Source organism: Dendrobates tinctorius, unplaced genomic scaffold, assembly GCF_039654945.1.
Source record: "Dendrobates tinctorius isolate UK_male_01 unplaced genomic scaffold, ASM3965494v1 ptg000155l, whole genome shotgun sequence".
NCBI classification, from domain to species: Eukaryota; Metazoa; Chordata; class Amphibia; order Anura; family Dendrobatidae; genus Dendrobates; species Dendrobates tinctorius.
In genome coordinates, this window is record NW_027361822.1 from 17,397,095 (window position 1) to 17,419,448 (window position 22,354).

Here is a 22,354-nt window from a genome sequence, read left to right on the forward strand (position 1 = left end):
GGGAGCTATGGAACAGGCCCCTGCTCCTCGGTTGTAGACTTAACATGTGTTACTTTCTTATATGTGGCGTTTTTTGTCCTTTCTGAATCAGTAAGTGCTGTGATATGTGTTGGCACTGCATGGGAACACAAAACACATTTGGACTATAAAACAATTAAAATAACTAAGAAAGAACGACTCAGACACAATAGTTGTGGATTAACATTGGCCGCGATGTTTATTTAGGGTGACATAAGAAGGTTCATAATAAATACCAATAAATTAAATAAAAATACCATGTACCAATAAATATGAACCACCAAACCACCAGTCCACCCAGACATCTGGGTGACTATCCCCTCAAATAAAACATCGCGACAGGAAAAATAAAGAGGGAGGGAGGGAGGGAAATTTCTTTCTTCCTCACAGAGTGAGGAAAAACAGGCAACAGCTGTTTATTTATATGGAGATTTTTCCTGTCAAATTCCAATCCTCCAATCAGCTGGGTGGAAAAAGGCGCCAAGAGAACTATAAACAAACAGATGACAGACAGCTCGTGCCCCCACAGCTTAACCTGAGACCTTAACCCTTTACTACTCAGAACACCATAAAAAGAATATAATGAACTTTAATGCATATAAAAAGCAAGACCTGACAGTGTTTGTGTACCCATGTGACCCCCCCTACATATGATTCGGGGGAGGGCAATCATGGGAACACAAAACACATTTGGACTATAAAACAATTAAAATAACTAAGAAAGAACGACTCAGACACAATAGTTGTGGATTAACATTGGCCGCGATGTTTATTTAGGGTGACATAAGAAGGTTCATAATAAATACCAATAAATTAAATAAAAATACCATGTACCAATAAATATGAACCAGGTATTTGGAAGTCGCCTTGCTACACTTGTAAGGAGAGCTTTAAACTAGAACAACATGGGAAGGGAAGCAAAAGACCAGAAAAAGCCATACACCTGACAAATGCTACTGAGAACTCTGCTATTAGAAGTGGAAAGGAAGAACAAAGACGAAAGAATCTAATTAAAAAAAATATTGGAGAAAGAGAAACCAATCACAAACTAAAATGTTTCTATACTAATGCACAAAGCATGGGCAACAAACAAGGAGAATTGGAACTACTAACACAGGAAAAGAAATATGATGTCATTGGAATCACTGAAACTTGGTGGGACAATACACATGATTGGAATACAAGACTAGAAGGATACAACTTATTTGCAAGAAACAGACTTGATAAACGAGGAGGGGGTGTCGCATTGTATGTTAGAAATGCGTATATCTGCACAGAGATTGAAGCTTCAGAGACTGGGAGTTCTGTGGAAACTGTTTGGGTAAGAATACAAGGACAGAACAATGGAAAGGACACCATTGTAGGCATTTACTACAGGCCGCCTGTGCAAGCTGAAGATATGGATGAACTCTTTATGCATCAAATGGCCAAGTTCTCCAAAAAATATGACATAGTTGTCATGGGAGATTTCAACTATCCAGACATTTGTTGGGAATCTCTCTCAGGCAAAACTAACAGGTCAAGGAAATTCTTATCCTCTCTTGCTGACAACTTTATCTTCCAAAAGGTAAAGGAGAAAACAAGGGGAACTGCTACCTTGGATCTAATCCTTATAAACAGGGAAGAAATGGTTGAGGAGGTAAAAGTGGCTGGGACCCTAGGAGGTAGCGACCATGCTATTTTAGAATTTTGGATAACTAGAGGCGGAAGACCTGTGAAGACTCAGACGTCAAGGTTAGATTTCAGAAAGGCAGATTTTAAGGGATTCAGAAAGAGAATTGGAGGGATCCAATGGCTGGATATCCTTAAAGACAAAAATGTCCAGGAAGGATGGGAAATCTTGAAAAATGAAATTCTCAAAGCACAGTTGTTAACAATTCCGAAAAGAGGGAAGAATAGGAAGCATTTAAGGAAACCAGGATGGATGAACACAGAACTTAAGCACATGCTAAAAAGGAAGCAAAAAATGTTTATAAAATGGAAAGAAGGAGGCATATCTAAAGAAGAGTATAATGCTGTCTGCAGAACCTGCAAGGCACAAATCAGATTATCTAAAGCTGAAAATGAATTGAGGCTTGCAAGAGATGTCAAAAGCAATAATAAAGGATTTTGGGGATATGTCAAAAGTAAAAGAAAAGTCAAAGATGCTATAGGATTTTTACAGGATGAAAATGATGAAATGGTAAGACAGGATGTTGAGAAGGCTGAACTTTTAAATTCCTATTTTGCATCTGTTTTCTCTCAGAAAGGAAATGTAACATCAACTGTTATTCACTGTCCTATTAAGGGAATAGAAGAATCCAGGATATCTATAAACAGAAAGATAGTGAGGAAACACTTAGCTAACCTAAATGTATTCAAGTCTCCAGGTCCAGATGAATTACACCCCAGAGTACTGAAGGAGATAGCAGAAGAAATTTTTGAACCCCTCTCCATAATCTTTGAAAATTCTTGGAGAACAGGAGAAGTGCCAGAAGACTGGAGAAGAGCAAATGTTGTTCCTATCTTCAAAAAGGGGAAGAAGGTGGACCCAGGCAACTATAGGCCGGTGAGTCTGACTTCTATACCAGGAAAGATCTTTGAACAAATTATTAAACAACATGTATGTCAATACCTGGATAAGAATGAAGTGATTAAACAGAGTCAGCATGGGTTTGTAACTAATAAGTCATGTCAGACTAATTTAATTTCCTTCTATGATGGTATTACTGATTGGGTGGATCAAGGAAATGCTGTAGATATAGTATATCTTGACTTCAGCAAAGCATTTGACAAAGTCTCTCATACAATCCTTATTGAAAAAATGACTAAGTATGGAATGGACAAGGCAACTGTTAGGTGGATTCATAACTGGCTTAGTGATCGGACCCAAAGAGTGGTCGTAAATGGCTGCACATCCAGTTGGAAGAATGTCTCAAGTGGGGTACCACAGGGCTCTGTCCTGGGCCCTGTATTGTTCAACATCTTTATCAACGATTTAGATGAAGGAATTGAGGGTAAACTGATTAAATTTGCTGATGACACAAAGCTAGGAGGGATAGCTAATACTAGAGAAGAGAGAGAGAGGATTCAAAAAGATTTAAATAAACTGGAGAAGTGGGCAGCAACTAACAGAATGGTTTTTAACAGGGAGAAATGCAAAGTACTACATCTGGGCAATAAAAATGAAAAAAGCATATATAGAATGGGAGGAATAGGGCTAAGTGACAGCACATGTGAAAAAGACTTGGGTATACTAATAGATCACAGACTGAATATGAGTCAACAGTGTGATGCAGCAGCAAAAAAGGCAAATGCAATTCTAGGATGTATTAACAGAAGCATACAGTCTAGATCACGTGAAGTAATTATTTCCCTCTACTCCTCTTTGGTCAGACCTCATCTGGAATATTGTGTCCAATTTTGGGCACCACATTTTAAAAAAGACATCAACAAACTGGAGCAAGTTCAGAAAAGAGCAACCAGAATGGTGACCGGTCTGCAAACCCTGTCTTATGAGGAAAGGTTGCAGGATTTGGGAATGTTTAGTTTGCAAAAGAGAAGACTGAGAGGAGACTTAATAGCTGTCTACAAATATCTAAAGGGCTGTCACATTGTAGAAGGATCAACTTTATTCTCATTTGCACAAGGAAAGACTAGAAGCAATGGGATGAAGCTGAATGGGAGGAGACACAGATCAGATATTAGAAAAAACTTTTTGACAGTTAGAGTGATCAATGAGTGGAACAGGCTGCCACGAGAAGTGGTGAGTTCTCCTTCAATGGAAGTCTTCAAACAGAGGCTGGACAGACATCTAACTGGGATGATTTAGCGAATCCTGCTTTGAGCAGGGGGTTGGACCAGATGGCCCAGGAGGTCCCTTCCAACTCTACGATTCTATGATTCTATGAACCACCAAACCACCAGTCCACCCAGACATCTGGGTGACTTTCCCCAAACGCCGTGCCTCTTAAGGCATGGCCCCCCCAAAACAAAGCAGCCAATGCTCAACCATTGTTTGTAAATCTAAGTTGAAGATATCTAAACCGATATCAGAAAGGTGAACTGAGTCATTTCTATATATCCCAGGGGTAAAACCCTCCAAATCCACATGTCTGAAAGAAAAGCTGTTTACTAATTGCATAAAATGTTCCATTTTTTTATTGACCTCTTTCTAATTTTTTCTAATAAAACTAGCCTAGGGCTAGACCATAAAAATCTGGGGATGATCTCAGAAAAGGCAAAAGAAGTATTTGCAAATTTAAGTCGTAAAATTGAGATATCATTCCTCATCTCGGCCATAAGGTCAAGAGATTTGCATTTCCCAAGATCATTTCCCCCAAGATGAATTATCACAAAGTCAGGGTGAGGTAAACTTAATGAAAGATTCAATACTTCAGAGACTAAATTCTTCCATCTCATTCCTCTGATACTGTGCCAAAATATTCTGACTTGCGAAGTGCTAAATGACAAATTCTCGGAATAAGACCTCTGGCTGGCTCTCTTCCTAGCCCAGTGAATGAATGAGTGTCCAACTATCCAAACAATATATGGCTCTGAAAGAAAATATGATAGTTTAACACTGGTACAGATTTTGACGAACATACAATTTAAAGCGATTCGATTCCCATCTGCCCAAACGCTTGATCTTCTCATCACTAAAACCGGATCTAGCTGCTTCCGTTGCAGCACCGATTCTAAACGAATGTGAAGATATTTTCAGATGACTCAAACCCAATTTACTTAAGCATTTTTTTAGAACGGAGTTAAATTGAAAGATGGTGACAGGTTCTCTATTAAAATGAATAAACAGAGGGCCGGAATAAGCCGGCCTTAATTGTAACCAATTCAAAACATTGAAAAACGGGCAGATGGAAGTATTGGAAATAGAATTAAGGCGTATTGCAGAGCCTCTCCCAAGCTGGTCCGTTTTGGATTTACCTATAAAAACAATTATATGAGAGTCCTCAATAACGACATCAGAGCACATTAAGCCAGAAGGTTCCGACTTTTAGCCGAAACCACTTCACTCACCCTTAGCGCTGCAAAAAATGCCAAGGAAAATGCTGTAGTAAAAAGACAAGATTCAAAATGATTAAGACAAACAGAATCCAAAACATTACATAAATCGTTAAGCAGTTGAAAGGAGATAGGTCTCCTTTCGTCGCTTTTAAACGTACCCTTTTTTAAACCTTTCAAAAATTGTCTAAGCGGAAAATAACTGGATAATGGATTCCCTCCATATAATTTCAGAAAAAATGACACACCTGAAATATGTTTAGAAAGAGCTGAATAAGAAAAACCTTTCTTGAACAAATAATCAGCAAACTTAATAGCTGACTCAGAGGAAGTAGTAATAGATGAAAAACCAAAGGTGGTACAAAAGGAAACCCAAAGCTGCCATGCGGCTATGTATTTAGCCCATGTTCTATCTGCTAGCGACTGCCTGACAGCCCTGAATATAATCCCAGAGATAAGGAGGGTAATACGTCGGTTCCAACTCCACTTCTGGGGCCAATTGTCGGAAGCGAGACTACTGTCGAAGACAGATAGAATTGCAAATTGTCACTGACTCCTAACCTTGCCTTGAGCCAAATATTATCATTTAGACAATGTAAGACCAAATATCTGAGGATTCTAGCACAAAACCTATTTTTGGAGGAAAGTGTATTAACAGCAAATAGAAAACCCTGGCAATCCGACAGAATTAATAGCCTTTTATTTTTTAAAAGGTGTCCCCACAACACAATGCATGAAAGTAAAGAGAAAAGATCCAAAAATAGTTTGTCATCAGTTAGTTTGTTAGAAACCCAAGTAACAGGCCAAGACTGGAATACCCAATGTGAACAACAGATGGCGCTAAAACCGCGATTTACATCTGTGTAAAAAAGAAGTGGAACAGAATCAGATAATTGAAACGGAGATTGAAAATAAGATCTTCCGTTAAATTTAGAAAGAAATTCCAACCAAATTTTGATATCATCTTTCATTTCAGCAGTAACCCTCACGTGAGAGAAGGGAGATTTCAAGCCTTTTGTAGCATCATAAAGCCTACGAGAAAAAACCCTTCCCATAGGCAAAACCCTCAGGGCAAAATTCAAAGATCCCAACAAAGATTGAAGATCCCTCAAAATAACTTTCTTTTTGTGGAGCATAAGAACCATAGAATTTTGAAGATTTAAGATTTTTTCCATAGGCAATCTGCACTCCATAGAAGAAGAATCTAGGGTGATACCTAAGAAATCAAGACAATTAGTGGGAGAGACTGTCTTCTCCAGAGCTATTGGAATACCAAATTCACTACACACTGAGCTAAACGTATCAAGAAGACTTTGACATGTGTCTGAATTAGGAGGACCGATAAAAAGGAAGTCATCTAAGTAATGACTTTAGTAAATTTGGATTGGACGACCCACTGTAAAAAGGAAGAGAAAGACTCAAAATAAAAAACAAGAGAGAGACAATCCCATTGGGAGGCATTTGTCAAAGAAAAATTTGTCATTGAAGAAAAAACCCAAAGAATTAAAGCCGGAAGGGTTTACAGGTAATAAGCGAAAAGCTGATTGAATATCAGATTTGGATAAAAGGGAATCTTTTCCAAATAGTCTCAATAAATCCAGTAATTGGAGCTGCCGTGTCCCGGGCCGCCCCTGCGCTTTTACGGCTGAGGCGGTTCGCAGCTGAGCCGGCATGACCATCAGCTGCAGGAGGTGCTGGCCTGTGACGTCGCCTGGAATCCCGCGATGTACTGCGGGAAACACGAGTAGACGACATCTTCTCGCGGGCCTCCCGCGCTCGGCTTCCAGGCAGATCTGACGTGGAAGGTGGTGAATAAGGTATCCTGGGGTGGCGCTTCCTCCTGGACCCAGAACGGCCAGACGGCTCCGCTGAGATAAGGACTGCCGGCAGGTTCGGGAGCGAAGGGACGGGAGCCAGAGTAGAAACTTCGCCCGCTGCTAGTGCAGGTTCAAGAGCTAAACAGCTCTCCATCCACTCTGCTCCGTCTTCTTCGCCGGCCCGCTTAATCAGTCTTTGAATAAGGCTGTCCATTGTTACACGGAGTTGTAAATTTCTTTCTTCCTCACAGAGTGAGGAAAAACAGGCAACAGCTGTTTATTTATATGGAGATTTTTCCTGTCAAATTCCAATCCTCCAATCAGCTGGGTGGAAAAAGGCGCCAAGAGAACTATAAACAAACAGATGACAGACAGCTCGTGGCCCCACAGCTTAACCTGAGACCTTAACCCTTTACTACTCAGAACACCATAAAAAGAATATAATGAACTTTAATGCATATAAAAAGCAAGACCTGACAGTGTTTGTGTACCCATGTGACCCCCCCTACATATGATTCGGAGGAGGGCAATCATAAGATTAGAATTCGAAAAAACAAAAGCATGTAGTAAGCACTGTACACACACACTGTACACACACACACTGTACACACTCACTGTACACACGCACACTGTACACACGCACACTGTACACACACTGTACACACGCACACTGTACGTACACACACACTGTACACACACACTGTACACACACTGTACACACGCACACTGTACGTACACACATACACTACACACACTGTAGACACACTGTACACACACTACACACACTGTAGACACACTGTACACACGCACACTGTACGTACACACATACACTGTACACGCACACTCTGTACACACACACTGTACACACACACCATACACACACACACTGTACACACATACACTCTACACACACTGTATGCACACATGTACACAAACTCACTGTACACAAACTATACACACACTGTACGCACACACTGGTTAGGGGACACTGACACTGTGTGGGCACAGTAGTACACTTTATGATGGCACTGGTTATGGGACACTGGCACTGTCTGTCACACAGTACAGTTTATGGGGACATTCTGACACTTTGGTAGTGGTTTTTAGGATTCTAGCACTGTGAATGGGCACATTGGTACAGTTTAAGGGGAGACTGGCACTGTTTATATGGACACCGAAGCGCCATTTACCAGTTTATGAGACACCTGGTCACTGTTTCTGAGGACTCTAGCACTGTGTCTGGGCACATTAGTACAGTGTACGTGTACTCACTGACACTGTTTATAGGACACACTGACACTTTTATGGAGACATCCTGGCACTGTTTGGGTACTGTTAATGGAACACTGCCACTTTTATAGGGAGACCGTGGCAATGTTTATGGTTCATTCTGGCACTGTGTATGGGTAGGTTGGTACAGCTTATGGGGACAATGGTACTGTTCATGGGGGCCGCTGGCACTATTAGTTCATGTGTACCCTCTGGAACTGTTAATGTGTACTGTCTGCCACTGTTTGTGTGCTCTTTGGCATTGTTTATGGGGACAAATGACACTCTTTATGGGGGCATGCTGGCACTGCTTATGTGTACTGTCTGACACTGCTTATGGGGCACTCTGGTACTGTACTGTCTGACAATGTTTGGGGACAATATGGCACTGTTTATAGGAGCACTCTGGCACTTATGTGTACTCTCTAGGACTGCTTATGTGTACTGTCTGGCGCTGTTTATCGGGGCACTCTGGTACTGTTATATGTACTCTTTGGCATTGTTTGTGTGCTCCATGACTGCTTATGGGGGTGCTCTGGTGTTATGTGTACTCCCTGACTGCTTATGGGGGGCTCTGGTATTGTTATGTGTACTTATAGTTCTTAGTAAGGCCTGTTTCACACTTCCGTTTTTGACCATCAGTCAAAATCCGCAGTTTTTGCAAAAAAACGGATCCGTAATTTTTTTTGGAGGATCCGTTTTTTTCCCCATTGACTTGCATTACCAGCGGATCTTGACAGATGGCCATCCGTTGGATCCGTTTTTTTACGGATCCATCAATTTTTTTGCGTCCGCCGAGATGCCTGGACGGACCATGTAACGTTTTTTCTACTGCAGAATCCGCATTTTTATAGAGCGCATGCCCGGCGGAATGAAGTCAGGAGGAAATTTAACCCTCAAGTCATTCCTGGCGGACAGAGAAAAAAAAAATTCTCTCTCTCTGATACTACGAGTGCGTATAGGGATCTAGTTATAGAGTCAGCACCAGTCAGTGGCAAGTTACTGGCCACACGGCACATCCTCCACAGTGCTAGCGTCCGACAGTGCTCCCCTATTGGGCACTGTCGCATTGCGGCTGGCTCAGTCGCCGCGCTGCTGTAGCAGCACTAGTTGGCATCCGTGGTAGCGACGCCGCATGAACGGTAGGTCTAGACGGACATCACCCTGAGTCTTGGGTTAGTCCTGTGACCACATACCATGCGTGCACTCCGCTGAGTCCTGTGAGGTCAACAGGCTCGGCATTTATGTTCATGCCTTTAGCAACTCTGTGAATCAACAGAGTACGCCCAGCGCACATCGTGTGACGTTATAACCCGCGTGTGCTATACCGCCATATAGCGTGTCTGCCATTGTCTAGTAGCGGTGTAGACACCTACTGCACGGTGGACCCCGAGCGGCGAACGCACTTTCTATTATTTAATATTTAATGTGTTCCGCCGTCCCTAACATCTCCATTATCCTTATGGCCACTTCGGCGCTCAGCTACATGACCCTGGTCACATATTACCACAGGGCCAAGATTATCCACCACAACAGGGTGATAGTGAAGCTTGGAACCCCCCCCCCACAAAGAGATGAAGGCTTCCCGCCCTCACCTCCACCAACATACCAGCAATTATCAACAAAAATTGTGCTTTTTTTGCCCTTAGCAAATGAAGGTATATTTTTATATATTTTGTTGTACAAATTATGTATAATACTTAAGGGCCCACATTTTATGGGCAATATATGCCATATGACAAAAATATGGTAAGCACTGTCCCAAGTTTACTTGAGCATTTCTTAAAAACTTGAAAAATCAAAGTTTGGGCTCTTGCCTCATTATTTACTAAAAATGACCTCTTTACACATCTTTAGGCCAAATTAACAGAACACAAAAATATTAAAGGGACAAAGCAAGTTTCTATATCTACACATAAGAACATCACAACAAAGATACAGCCTGATCTTGCCAGGTAGTAGCACCCTGAGGTGATACAAAATACTGGGTGAACACATCACGGACTTTGAGTCCTGAGAGTGGACGCCGTAAAGGGTGCAAATGTGGTCTAGGCCTATCCCCATTGTCCACCACATCAGATGAGGAGCAATCATGCAGTCTAGTGAAGTTATGGAGGACCACGCAAGCTTTGATGACTTCATTGACATTGGCTTCACTCAGCGGAATGGCAGACTGGAGGACACGCCATTTGGCACAAAGAATGCCGAAGGCGCACTCCACCAGTCTTCGGGCACGTGATAGGCGCAAGTTAAATATCCTGCGCCGGTGGTCAAGGTTTCTGTGCGGGTATGGCCTCATTACATGCCTGGTCAATTGGAAGGCTTCATCCACCACTAGGACATAAGGCACCGCTTCTTGATGTGAGCCTGGCAGCTGACGTGGTGGTAGGTCCAACTGGTTATTGCACAGTCACCGACCCATAATGGAAGAATTGAAGACTCTATAGTTTCCAGTTCTTCCATAAGCCCCAATGTCTACAATTATAATCCTGTAGTTACTGTCAACCAGAGCCAACAAAACTACAGAAAAATATTGTTTATAATTATAGAATTGGGACCCTGAGTTCGGTGGCTTACGCACACGGATGTGCTTCCCATCCAGGGCTCCAATACAATTGGGGAATTGGCAGTGCGCCTCAAATCCCCTGGCAATCTTCAACCAGTCTCCCATCTTGGGCTCTGGCATGACCACTTGAAGTCTGGTTCAGATTTGTGAACATGTAGCTCGGACTATGTCAGATATTGTTGATTGCCCAATCAAAAACTCCAGATGGAGTGCTGCATAAGAAAGGCCAGTTGTGAGGAACCTACAATTAAACAAATGGAGAAAATATATACATTTCTACATGCAAAAGGATGCACATATTACATATAGATCACCAGAACAGTGTGTAACTAAGAAGCTAGGCATACACTACATATACACACGTAACACGACTATGTAATGTGTAATAAAACATCATAGTATTGTTACTTAGGCAATAGATTTGGGAAATATTAAGAATGTCACTCAGCAAAAAAGGAGCCACTGAGTAAGATAATTCTTTAGAAAACGAATCATCTACATACATTCTGAAGCTGAGGAATACATACCGTAACGTAAGGAGAAGGCGCTCCTCAGCAGAGATACATTTGCGCATCCGGGTGTCCCGGAAGGTGATCCCTGGGCGTACTGTCTCCAACAAACATCAAATGGTAGAAATGGTCATCCAACTATACAGGAAAAACTTGTCGGGATGTGTCCTCAGAGATGCATAAAGCCTGTGAAAATGGTCTTTATTGAGGCGCTGTCTCAAATGCGGATGCACCCACATTCGTCTCCTCCTCGGATCCTCAATCACTGGGTATGGCTGGCCAAAGCGGCGGGACAAAACCCAGTTGTACAGAACACGGTCAGTTGGGGTGAACTGAAGTGTGTCTGACATGTTTGCAAGACACCAACACAAGCACAGCACCAAACTGGGCAGATTGGAGGCTGCCACCTGATGAGGCAATAAATAGGGTTGGTGCTGATGATTTAAATTATGTGCAGGCCTCAAAACCGTTAAATGTCCATTTTGCAAGGTTGCGAAAAAAAAAAGCTTTACGGATGATATACGGATTACTTACGGATGCTTACATGAGAAAAATATGTGGCCACACCCTGACAACGGAGGACATACGGATCACTATTTAGGGACCATTTATGCGTATTACGGCCATAAAATACGGACCGTATTTTTATACGTTGTGTGTGACTCCAGCCTTATTGTGAGTTTTTTTCAGACCCTCATTCATGAATATTCTTTCTTGTGGTGGCAATGTTTCAGCTCACAGACCCTTCCTCAGGCTTAATATAGACCGAAAACCAGTATAATATGAGAAAGTACATTAATAGCGTGAGGTAAGGGGGAGCCAGAATCTACAGGAAAAGCAGCTGTGGTTTATATAAGGAACACCCAGCATGGAAATACAGCTTGATATTAACATAGTAACATAGTTTTGAAGGCTGAAGGAAGACCTTATGTCCATCTAGTTCAGCCTATTTTTAGTGCAGCTGTTCTGCATTGTTGATCCTGGGGAAGGCAAAAAACCCACAGAGTAGAAGCCAATCTTCTCCATAGGGAAAAAAATTCCTTCCCCTCAGCTGGGTCAACCATCTACCTATAATATTATGTTATTCGTAACCTTCTATACTGTTACTCACAAGAAAAGCATCCATTCCTTTCTTAAATTCATTCAGTGAGTTGGCCATCACCACTTCCTCAGGAAGAGAATTCCAGAGCCTCACTGCTCTTACTGTGAAGAACCCTCTTCTATGCTGGTGCAGAAATTGTCTTTCCTCCAAATGAAGAGAATGCCCCCTTGTTCTTGTCACAGTCCTTGGTACAAACAGTTCATTGGAGAGATCTCTGTATTGCCCTCTGATATACTTGCACATATATATTAAGTCTCCCCTAAGTCTTCTCTTTTCTAGAGTAAATAGACCTAATTTTGATAACCTTTCTGGGTATTGTAGTGAACCAACTCCATTTATCATTTTAGTAGCCCGCCTTTGAACCCTTTCAAGTTCAGTAATGTCTTTCTTGAGCACCGGCGTCCAAAATTGCACACAATACTCCAAGTGTGGTCTGACGAGTGATTTGTACAGAGGGAGAATTATGTTTTCATCTCGTGTCCCCAGACCTCTTCTAATGCATCCCATGACCCTATTTGCTTTGGTGGCAGCTGCCTGACACTGGGCACTCCAATTTAGCTTCTTATTGACTAAGATGCCTAAGTCTTTTTCCATGTCTGATTTCCCCAGCAGTTTCCCATTTAGTAAGTAATTGTAGCATCTGTTTCTCCTTCCCATGTGCATAACCTTACACTTATCTGTGTTAAACCTCATTTGCCATTTTTCAGCCCAATTCTCCAATTTACTCAAATCTGTCTGTAGTTGCAAACTGTCCTCCTTTGTGTTAACTACCTTACATAGTTTTGTATCATCTGCAAATACTGATATTTTACTGTGTAAGCCATCCATTAGATCATTAATAAATATATTAAATAGTAGGGGGCCCAATACAGAACCCTGTGGTACCCCACTAGTAACCCTGGCCCAATCTGAGTATGCCCCATTAATAACCACTCTTTGTTTTCTATCACTAAGCCAGCTACCTACCCATCTACACACATTTTCCCCTAGCCCAAGCTTTCTCATCTTACTTACCAATCTTTTATGTGGGACAGTATCAAATGCTTTAGAGAAGTCGAGATAAATGACATCCAATGATTCTCCTTGGTCCATTTGAGAGCTTACATCCTCATGGAAGCTGATCAGGTTAGTTTGACAGGAGCGATCCTTCAAAAATCCATGTAGATATGGAGTTAAACATTTATTAACATTGAGATATTCCATAATGGTATCCCTTAGAAACCCTTCAAAAATTTTACCCACAACAGATGTTAAGCTTACTGGTCTATAGTTTCCAGGTTCCCTTTTACACCCCTTTTTGAATATTGGTACCACATTTGCTTGCCGCCAATCAAAAGGAACAGACCCTGTTTCTATAGAGTCTTTAAATAAAAGGAATAGAGGCCTGTCTATCACATTACTTAACTCCCTTAATACCCGAGGGTGAATGCCATCAGGGCCTGGTGATTTGTCAATTTTAATCTTACTAAGGCGGTTCTGCACTTCTTCCAGGGTTAGGCAGGTAATACTTAATGCGGAGTTTACATTATCACTCAGCGATCTGTCACTGGACAGTGATGTCCCACCTGGGACAATGTAATAAAGTTAAAAAAAAAAAAGTGTAAAAATAATTTTTTAAAAATCGCTAAATAAATTAGTAAAAAAGAAAAAATATTCCCCAATAAATTCATTTTTTGAAAATAAAAAAAAAAAACAATAAAAGTACACATATTTGGTATCGCCACGTCCGTAACAACCCGCCCTATAAAACTGTCCCATTAGTTAACCCCTTTAATGAACCCCTTTAAAAATAAAAATAAAAAACGAAGCAAAAAAATAATGATTTATTATCATACCACCGAACAAAAAGTGCAATAACGCGCGATCAAAAAGATGCTTATAAATATCCATGGTACCACTGGAAACGTCATCTTGTCCCGCAAAAAACGAGCTGCCATACAGCATCATCCGCAAAAAAATAAAAAAGTTATAGCTTGCAGAATAAAGTGATGCAAAAATAATTATTTTTTATATAAAATAGTTTTCATTGCATAAAACCGACAAAACATAAAAAAACGACCTAAATGAGGTATCGCTGTAACCGCACTGACACGAAGAATAAAACCGCTTTATCAATTTTATCTCACGCGGAACAGTGTAAACACACCCCCCAAAAGAAATTCATGAAACGCTGGTTTTTGTTCATTCTGCGTCCCAAAAATCAGAATAAAAAGCGATCAAAAAATGTCACTGTCATGGTATGCCTAGGTTACTTTAGGCAAAAACCCCGGGACCCCTGCGATGTCCCTCAGACTAGGGGAACCCTGTCTGTCCCTCTACCCAGGGTTTACACTGAAGGTGTGCCTGCCTGAGCCTCCACCCTGTCCCTGTCTCCTGTCCAGCCCTAAGCTGAACCCACCACCCTCCACCCAGTGAGGGGACCAGACACCAGACCCCACAAATACGTATGGACAGGGGTAAAAGAAACACCACACAGTTAATACACAAGGGAATACAATAATGTGCAAGGGCAACCAAATATATATATAACAGATTGGAGAAAGAACCACTGAGAGATATACTGCACCAGATATCAGACGCTCCAACACCACCACTGCTGACCGGTATTGCTAGCACTAGGCTAAAGCTATAGTCAGCGACGCCCATAGTCAGGACGAACTATTTAAAGACCAAGGGCGTGGCCCAGCCCTCAGCCAGCATGACAACCTGGTTAACCCTATCCCGACTGGAACAGAATACCCAACAGGGTATTACCGCTGTCTGCCGGACACCCTGGTGTGAACAGTGTCCGACATGACAGTACCCCGCCTTCTACGAGGGACCTCCGGAACCTCACCATGTCGAGGCTCTGGCTTGTCCGGATGGCGACGATGGAACATAGTAACCAGTCGATCAGCATGAATGTCAGAGGCCGGCACCCATGTCCTCTCCTCAGGACCATAGCCACGCCAGTGGACCAGGTACTGTAGAGTGCGACGCACAACCCTAGAGTCCACCACTTTGGACACCTCAAATTCCAACGCGCCATCCACCAAGACGGGAGGTGGTGGCCCGGGGGAACCATCCACCAAACCCACGACCTTCTTTAGCAATGCTTTGTGAAATACATTATGAATCTTATACATAGCCGGCAACTCCAAACGAAATGCCACGGGGTTGATCACTGCGGAGATTCTAAATGGGCCAACGAACCTGGGACCCAACTTAAGTGATGGTATCTTGAGCTTAATGTTCCTAGTAGATAACCACACCCAATCACCCACACACAGGTCCGGACCTGGCACACGTCTGCAGTCAGCCACCCGTTTGTACCTGGAACCCACCTTCAACAAGCGCTGCTTGACTCTCCTCCAAACAGACGACAATTGAGCTCCCAACTGGTCCTCCTCAGGGACGCCAACTGAGCACCCCTGACGCAAGGTGCAAAATTGAGGATGTTGACCATACACACAAAAAAAAAAGGAGATTCCCCAGACGATTCCTGGCAATGGTTGTTTATTGCGAATTCTGCCAGAGGAAGAAACGCTGACCACTCTTCCTGATTGTCGGAAATAAAGCAGCGCAAGTATTGCTCCAGGTTTTGGTTCATCCGCTCAGTCTGTCCATTCGACTGAGGGTGGAAAGCTGATGAATGAGATAATTTGATTCCAAGGCGAGAACAAAAAGCTCTCCAAAACTTTGCCACAAACTGCGTACCTCGATCAGACACAATGTCAGACGGGACACCATGAAGTCTGACCACCTCGCGAATAAATATCTGAGCAAGAGTCTTAGCATTGGGCAAAGACGGTAAAGCAACGAAATGTGACATTTTGGAGAACCTATCAACAATTACCAAAATGACCGAGTTCCCTGCCGAGGCGGGCAAGTCAGTAATAAAATCCATGGAAATCTCAGTCCATGACTTACTGGGCACCCCGAGAGGCTGCAAGCTACCAGCGGGACGGGAACGAGGAGTCTTGGCCCGTGCGCACGTGGTACAGGCAGCCACATATGAGGCCACATCCTGCCGGATTTTAGGCCACCAAAAACGACGCGATACCAGTTCCAGAGTGCTCTTAACCCCTGGATGACCTGCCAGTACCGTGTCGTGATGTTCGCCCAACACTCTAGAGCGTAGATGTAGCGGCACAAAAGATTTATTAGCAGGCAACCCCGGCGGTACCACCTCCTGAGCCTCCGCAATCTCTGCCTCAATCTCTGTCGTGATGGCAGATACCACCACACCCCTTTGGAGAATAGGCACCGGCTCTTCACATAACTCTCCACCAGGAAAACACCTGGATAAAGCGTCTGCCTTAATATTCTTCGAACCAGGTCGATAGGTAACAATGAAGTTGAACCGGGTGAAGAATAATGCCCAGCGAGCCTGTCTGGAGGACAGGCGCTTAGCAGATTCTAAATAAAGCAAATTCTTATGGTCGGTTATCACAGTAATCTGATGAACAGCCCCCTCCAAGAAGTGTCGCCACTCCTCAAATGCCAATTTGATGGCCAATAGTTCCCTGTTGCCAATATCATAATTACGCTCCGCAGGCGACAGCTTCTTGGAGAAGAAGGCACACGGATGCAACTTGGCCCAAGAAGGGCCCTGAGACAGTACAGCCCCCACTCCAACCTCCGACGCATCCACCTCCACGACAAACGGTAAGGAGACATCGGGCTGCACCAGAATGGGCGCTGAGGCAAAACTATTCTTGAGGAATTCAAACGCCTGTACCGCAGGCTCAGACCAGTCAGAAAAGTCGGTACCCTTCTTAGTCATGTCAGTCAGTGGTTTGGCAATCATAGAGAAGTTCTTAATAAATTTCCTATAGTAATTGGAGAAGCCAAGAAATCGCTGAAGCGCCTTAAGATTATCAGGCCGATCCCAATGTAGTACCGCCTGCACCTTTGCGGTGTCCATCTTAAAACCTGAGGCGGAGATTATATAACCCAAGAACGGTAGCTCCTGTACGAGAAACACACATTTTTCAAGCTTGACATAGAGCCTGTTCTCTCTGAGCAACTGCAGAACCTGTCTAACATGCTCTATATGTGTATCATGGTCGCGAGAGAAAATGAGGATGTCGTCAAGATAAATTATAACGAACCTCCCCAACAACTGAGAGAAGACATCATTAATGAAGTGTTGAAAGACCGCCGGTGCCATAGTCAACCCAAACGGCATTACCAAACTCTCAAAGTGACCCTCAGGGGTATTGAACGCTGTCTTCCACTCATCCCCCTGACAGACTCTTATAAGATTGTACGCCCCCCTGAGGTCCAGTTTGGAGAACCACCTGGCACCAACCACTTGGTTGAATAAATCGGGTATAAGTGGCATAGGGTAAGGATCACGGACCGTAATCTGGTTGAGTTCTCTGAAATCCAGACACGGGCGTAAACCGCCATCCTTCTTTTTAACAAAGAAGAAGCCAGCAGCCAGAGGAGAAGAAGAAGGTCTAATATGACCCTTGCTCAGGCTATCCGCAATGTATTCCTTGAGAGCTAGTCTCTCGGGACCTGAGATATTAAACATTCTAGCTTTGGGTAACTTGGCCCCTGGTTTCAACCTAATAGCACAGTCATAGGGGCGATGCGGTGGTAGTTCCGAACAACCCTTCTCAGAAAATACATCCGCATAATCCAGCAACGGCTCCGGGATACTGGGGGTCAAAGCGGAAATACATGTAGCCAGGCACCTCTCCTGACACTCCCTGATCCACTGAATTATGTCCTGGGTCTTCCAATCAATAACAGGATTATGCATTGACAACCATGGAAAGCCCAGAACCATCTGAGCCGGTAAGTTACTAAGCACCTTACAAGTTACCCGCTCTGAGTGTAATACTCCGATGTGGAGTTGTATATCCAACACACACTCTGTGATCTCCCCTTGAGACAACGGGGAAGCATTGATGGTAACCACCCGGATGGGGTTCGGCAATTTCTCCACCGGAAATCCCGCTGTATGCGCGAACCTCTCATCAATGAGATTGGCAGCTGAGCCACTATCAATAAATACTGTAATAGAGAGCATTTGCCCCCCAAGTACCACCCTAGCAGGGAGCATACACTGGGAAACCATGACGGAGGACACACAAAGGCTCAGACTAGACTCCTCCAAACCCTCTGAGCCTATCAGTTTTCCGCCGGCGCGCCCTTCTTAGGTACCAGGGGGCAAGCGTTAATAAAATGTCCTCCTTTGCCACAAAAAAAACAGAGCCCCTGCCTTCTGTGCCAAGGACGTTTAGGCTTGTTACTCGGTGACTGTGCTATACCAGCGATCTGCATGGGTTCCACGGATTCACCCGCGGCAACCTCACCGACCACTCCCCCACCCCCCGGAGGCAACGAAACCAGCGCCCCCTGACGGAGACGTCGGGCTATGCGTACTACAAGTGCCATCGCAGCCTCCAGAGAGGTGGGAGTCTCGTACATTAGGAGAGTCTGTTTAACCCTTCTAGAAACCCCATGCAAAAATTGACTTCTAAGCGCAGGGTCATTCCACTGCGTGTCCACCGCCCAGCGCCGGAATTCCGTGCAGTAATCCTCAGCTGGTCGATCACCCTGTAGCAGTGAGCGTATCTTAGACTCTGCTAAGTTTAATCTATCCGGATCGTCATAGATCAAACCCAGAGCAGAGAAAAAAAAATCTACAGATTCAAATGCCGGTGAGTCTGAAGGGAGTGAAAAGGCCCAGGCCTGTGGGTCACCACTCAGCAAAGAAATCACCAAGCCCACGCGTTGAGCCTCATTACCTGAGGAATGTGGACGCATACGGAAATACAATTTGCATGATTCACGAAACACCGTGAACTTACCACGATCACCAGCAAATCGTTCAGGAAGGGGAAACTTGGGCTCAGCTGCCCTGGCTGCAGCCTCAGCAGGTACTGCAGGAGCTGACAGGCCTTGTTGCTGGACCGCCCCCCTGAGTTCAGTGACCTGTATGGATAGAGCCTCCAGCTGCTTGGTTAGGGAAAGTATAGGATCCATAGTAAGTAACCCCTATATTCCCTAGCTATACCTTTTTTTTTTTTTTTTCACTTTATTATTTGGGCCGACTATAATGTAATGGTATGCCTAGGTTACTTTAGGCAAAAACCCCGGGACCCCTGCGATGTCCCTCAGACTAGGGGAACCCTGTCTGTCCCTCTACCCAGGGTTTACACTGAAGGTGTGCCTGCCTGAGCCTCCACCCTGTCCCTGTCTCCTGTCCAGCCCTAAGCTGAACCCACCACCCTCCACCCAGTGAGGGGACCAGACACCAGACCCCACAAATACGTATGGACAGGGGTAAAAGAAACACCACACAGTTAATACACAAGGGAATACAATAATGTGCAAGGGCAACCAAATATATATATAACAGATTGGAGAAAGAACCACTGAGGGATATACTGCACCAGATATCAGACACTCCAACACCACCACTGCTGACCGGTATTGCTAGCACTAGGCTAAAGCTATAGTCGGCGACGCCCATAGTCAGGACGAACTATTTAAAGACCAAGGGCGTGGCCCAGCCCTCAGCCAGCATGACAACCTGGTTAACCCTATCCCGACTGGAACAGAATACCCAACAGGGTATTACCGCTGTCTGCCGGACACCCTGGTGTGAACAGTGTCCGACATGACAGTCACGTGCCCGAAAATGATACCAATAAAAGCATCAACTCGTCCCGCAAAGAATAAGACCTCACATGACTCGGTGGGTCAAAATACGGAAAAATTATAGCTCTCAATATGTGGTGAAGCAAAAACTATTTTTACAATAAAAAGCGTCTTTTAGCGTGTGACAGCTGCCAAACATAAAAACCGCCATAAATAGTAAATCAAACCCCCCGTTATCACCCCCTTAGTTAGGGAAAAATAATAAGATAAAAAAAATGCATTTATTTCCATTTTCCCATTAGGGTTAGGGCTGAGATTAGGGTTAGGGGTGTGTCGGGGTTAGGGTTGGAGTTAGAATTGGGGGGTTTCCACTGTTTGGGCACATCAGGTGCTCTCCAAATGCAACATGGCGTCTGATCTCAATTCCAGCCAATTCTGCGTTGAAAAAGTCAAATGGTGCTCCTTCCCTTCCAAGCTCTGCCATGTGCCCAAACAGTGTTTTACCCCCACATATAGGGTATCTGTGTACTCAGGACAAATTGCAAAACAACTTTTGGGGTCCAATTTCTCCTGTTACCCTTAGGAAAATAAAAAATTGGGGGCAAAAATATCATTTTTGTGGAAAAAAATGATTTTTATATTTTCACGCCCAGGCGTTAAAAACTTCTGTGAAGCACTTGTGGGGTATCAGCACACTCAGGACAAATTGCACAATATCTTTTAGGGTCCTGTTACCCTTGGAAAAATACAAAGCTTAGAACAAGGATGAATGCTCATCGTCACACAATAAGAGAAAAAAGAATGGATCTACCTGTGGCAAAACATTTCTGTATCCCTGATCACAGCAGCGTGGATATGAAATTACTGGTATTGAAAGGTAACTTCAATTCTCAGAGAGAGAGACGAGTTTGGGAGTACAAATTTATGACGACCTTTGACACTCTAAGTGCTGGAATGAATGTGTTGCATGGATTTATGTCTTTTTACATCAATTAAGGAATTTCCTTTTAAAACCGTGTGGGGGCATCACAACACAGAACTAGACCCCAATCAGAGGACCATAAAACATCCGGACTCCTTATCTATGAACTGGTCCAATGTTTATATTTATGTTTCTCCCTCTCCCATATTGATAGTTCTGCTTCACGTCACTTGTCTTATCTATTGCATTTTTTCTAGGCTGTATTGTGCATAAATATGTGACTTCAGATTTTGTATTAGTCTAGCCTGATGAAGAGACCTGAGTAGTCTCGAAAGCTTGCAATGTGTTACCATCTTTTCAGTTAGCCATTAAAAGGTATCAACTACTGAGGACTCTCAATCCTGAATATTTTCCTTGGAAAAATAAGAATTGAGGGTGAAAAGATCATTTTTGTGGAAAAAATAAGATTTTTTAATTGTATGGCTGTATGTTATAAACTTCTGTGAAGCCCTTGGGGGTTCAAAGCTCTCACCACACATCTAGATAAGTTCCTTAGGGGGTCTGTTTCCAAAATGGTGTCATTTGTGGGGGGTTTCCACTGTTTTGGTACATCAGGGGTTTTCCAATCTCGACATGGTGTCCGATCTCAATTCCAGCCAAAAACGTCAAATGGCGCTTCTTCCCTTCTGAGCTCTGCCATGCACCCAAATAGTCATTTACACCCACATATGGGGTATCAGCGTACTCAGGACAAATTGCACAATAACTTTTAGGGTCCTGTTACCCTTGGAAAAATAAAAATTGGGGGTGAAAAGATCATTTTTGTGGAAAAAATATGATTTTTTAATTGTACCGCTGTACGTTATAAACTTCTGTGAAGCCCTTGTGGGTTAAAGTTCTCACCACATATCTAGATAAGTTCCTTGGGGGGTCTAGTTTCCAAAATGGGGTCAATTGTGGGGGGTTTCCACTGTTTAGGTACATCAGGGGCTCTCCAAACGCGACATGGCGTCCGATCTGAATTCCAGCCAATTTTGCATTGAAAAAGTCAAACGACGCTCCTTCCCTTCTGAGGTCTGCCATGTGCCGAAACAGTGGTTCCCCCCCACATATCAGGTATCAGCGTACTCAGGACAAATTGCACAATAACTTTTGCAGTCCAATTTCTCCTGTTACCCTTGGTAAAATAAAAAAAATTGAACCTGAATTATTTTTTTTGTGAAAAAAAGTTAAATGTTCATTTTTTTTTTAAATATTCAAAAAATTCCTGTGACACACCTAAAGGGTTAATAAACTTCTTGAAAGTGGTATTGAGCACCATAAGGGGTGCAGCTTTTAGAATGGTGTCACTTTTGGGTATTTTCTATCATATAGACCCCTCAAAGTGGCTTCAAATGTGATGTGGTCCGTAAAAATAAAATGGCGTTGCAAAAATGAGAAATTGCTGGTCAATTTTTAACCCTTATAACTTCCTAACAAAAAAAAATTTTGGTTCCAAAATTGTGCTGATGTAAAGTAAACATGTGGGAAATGTTATTAATTACGTTTTTTGTG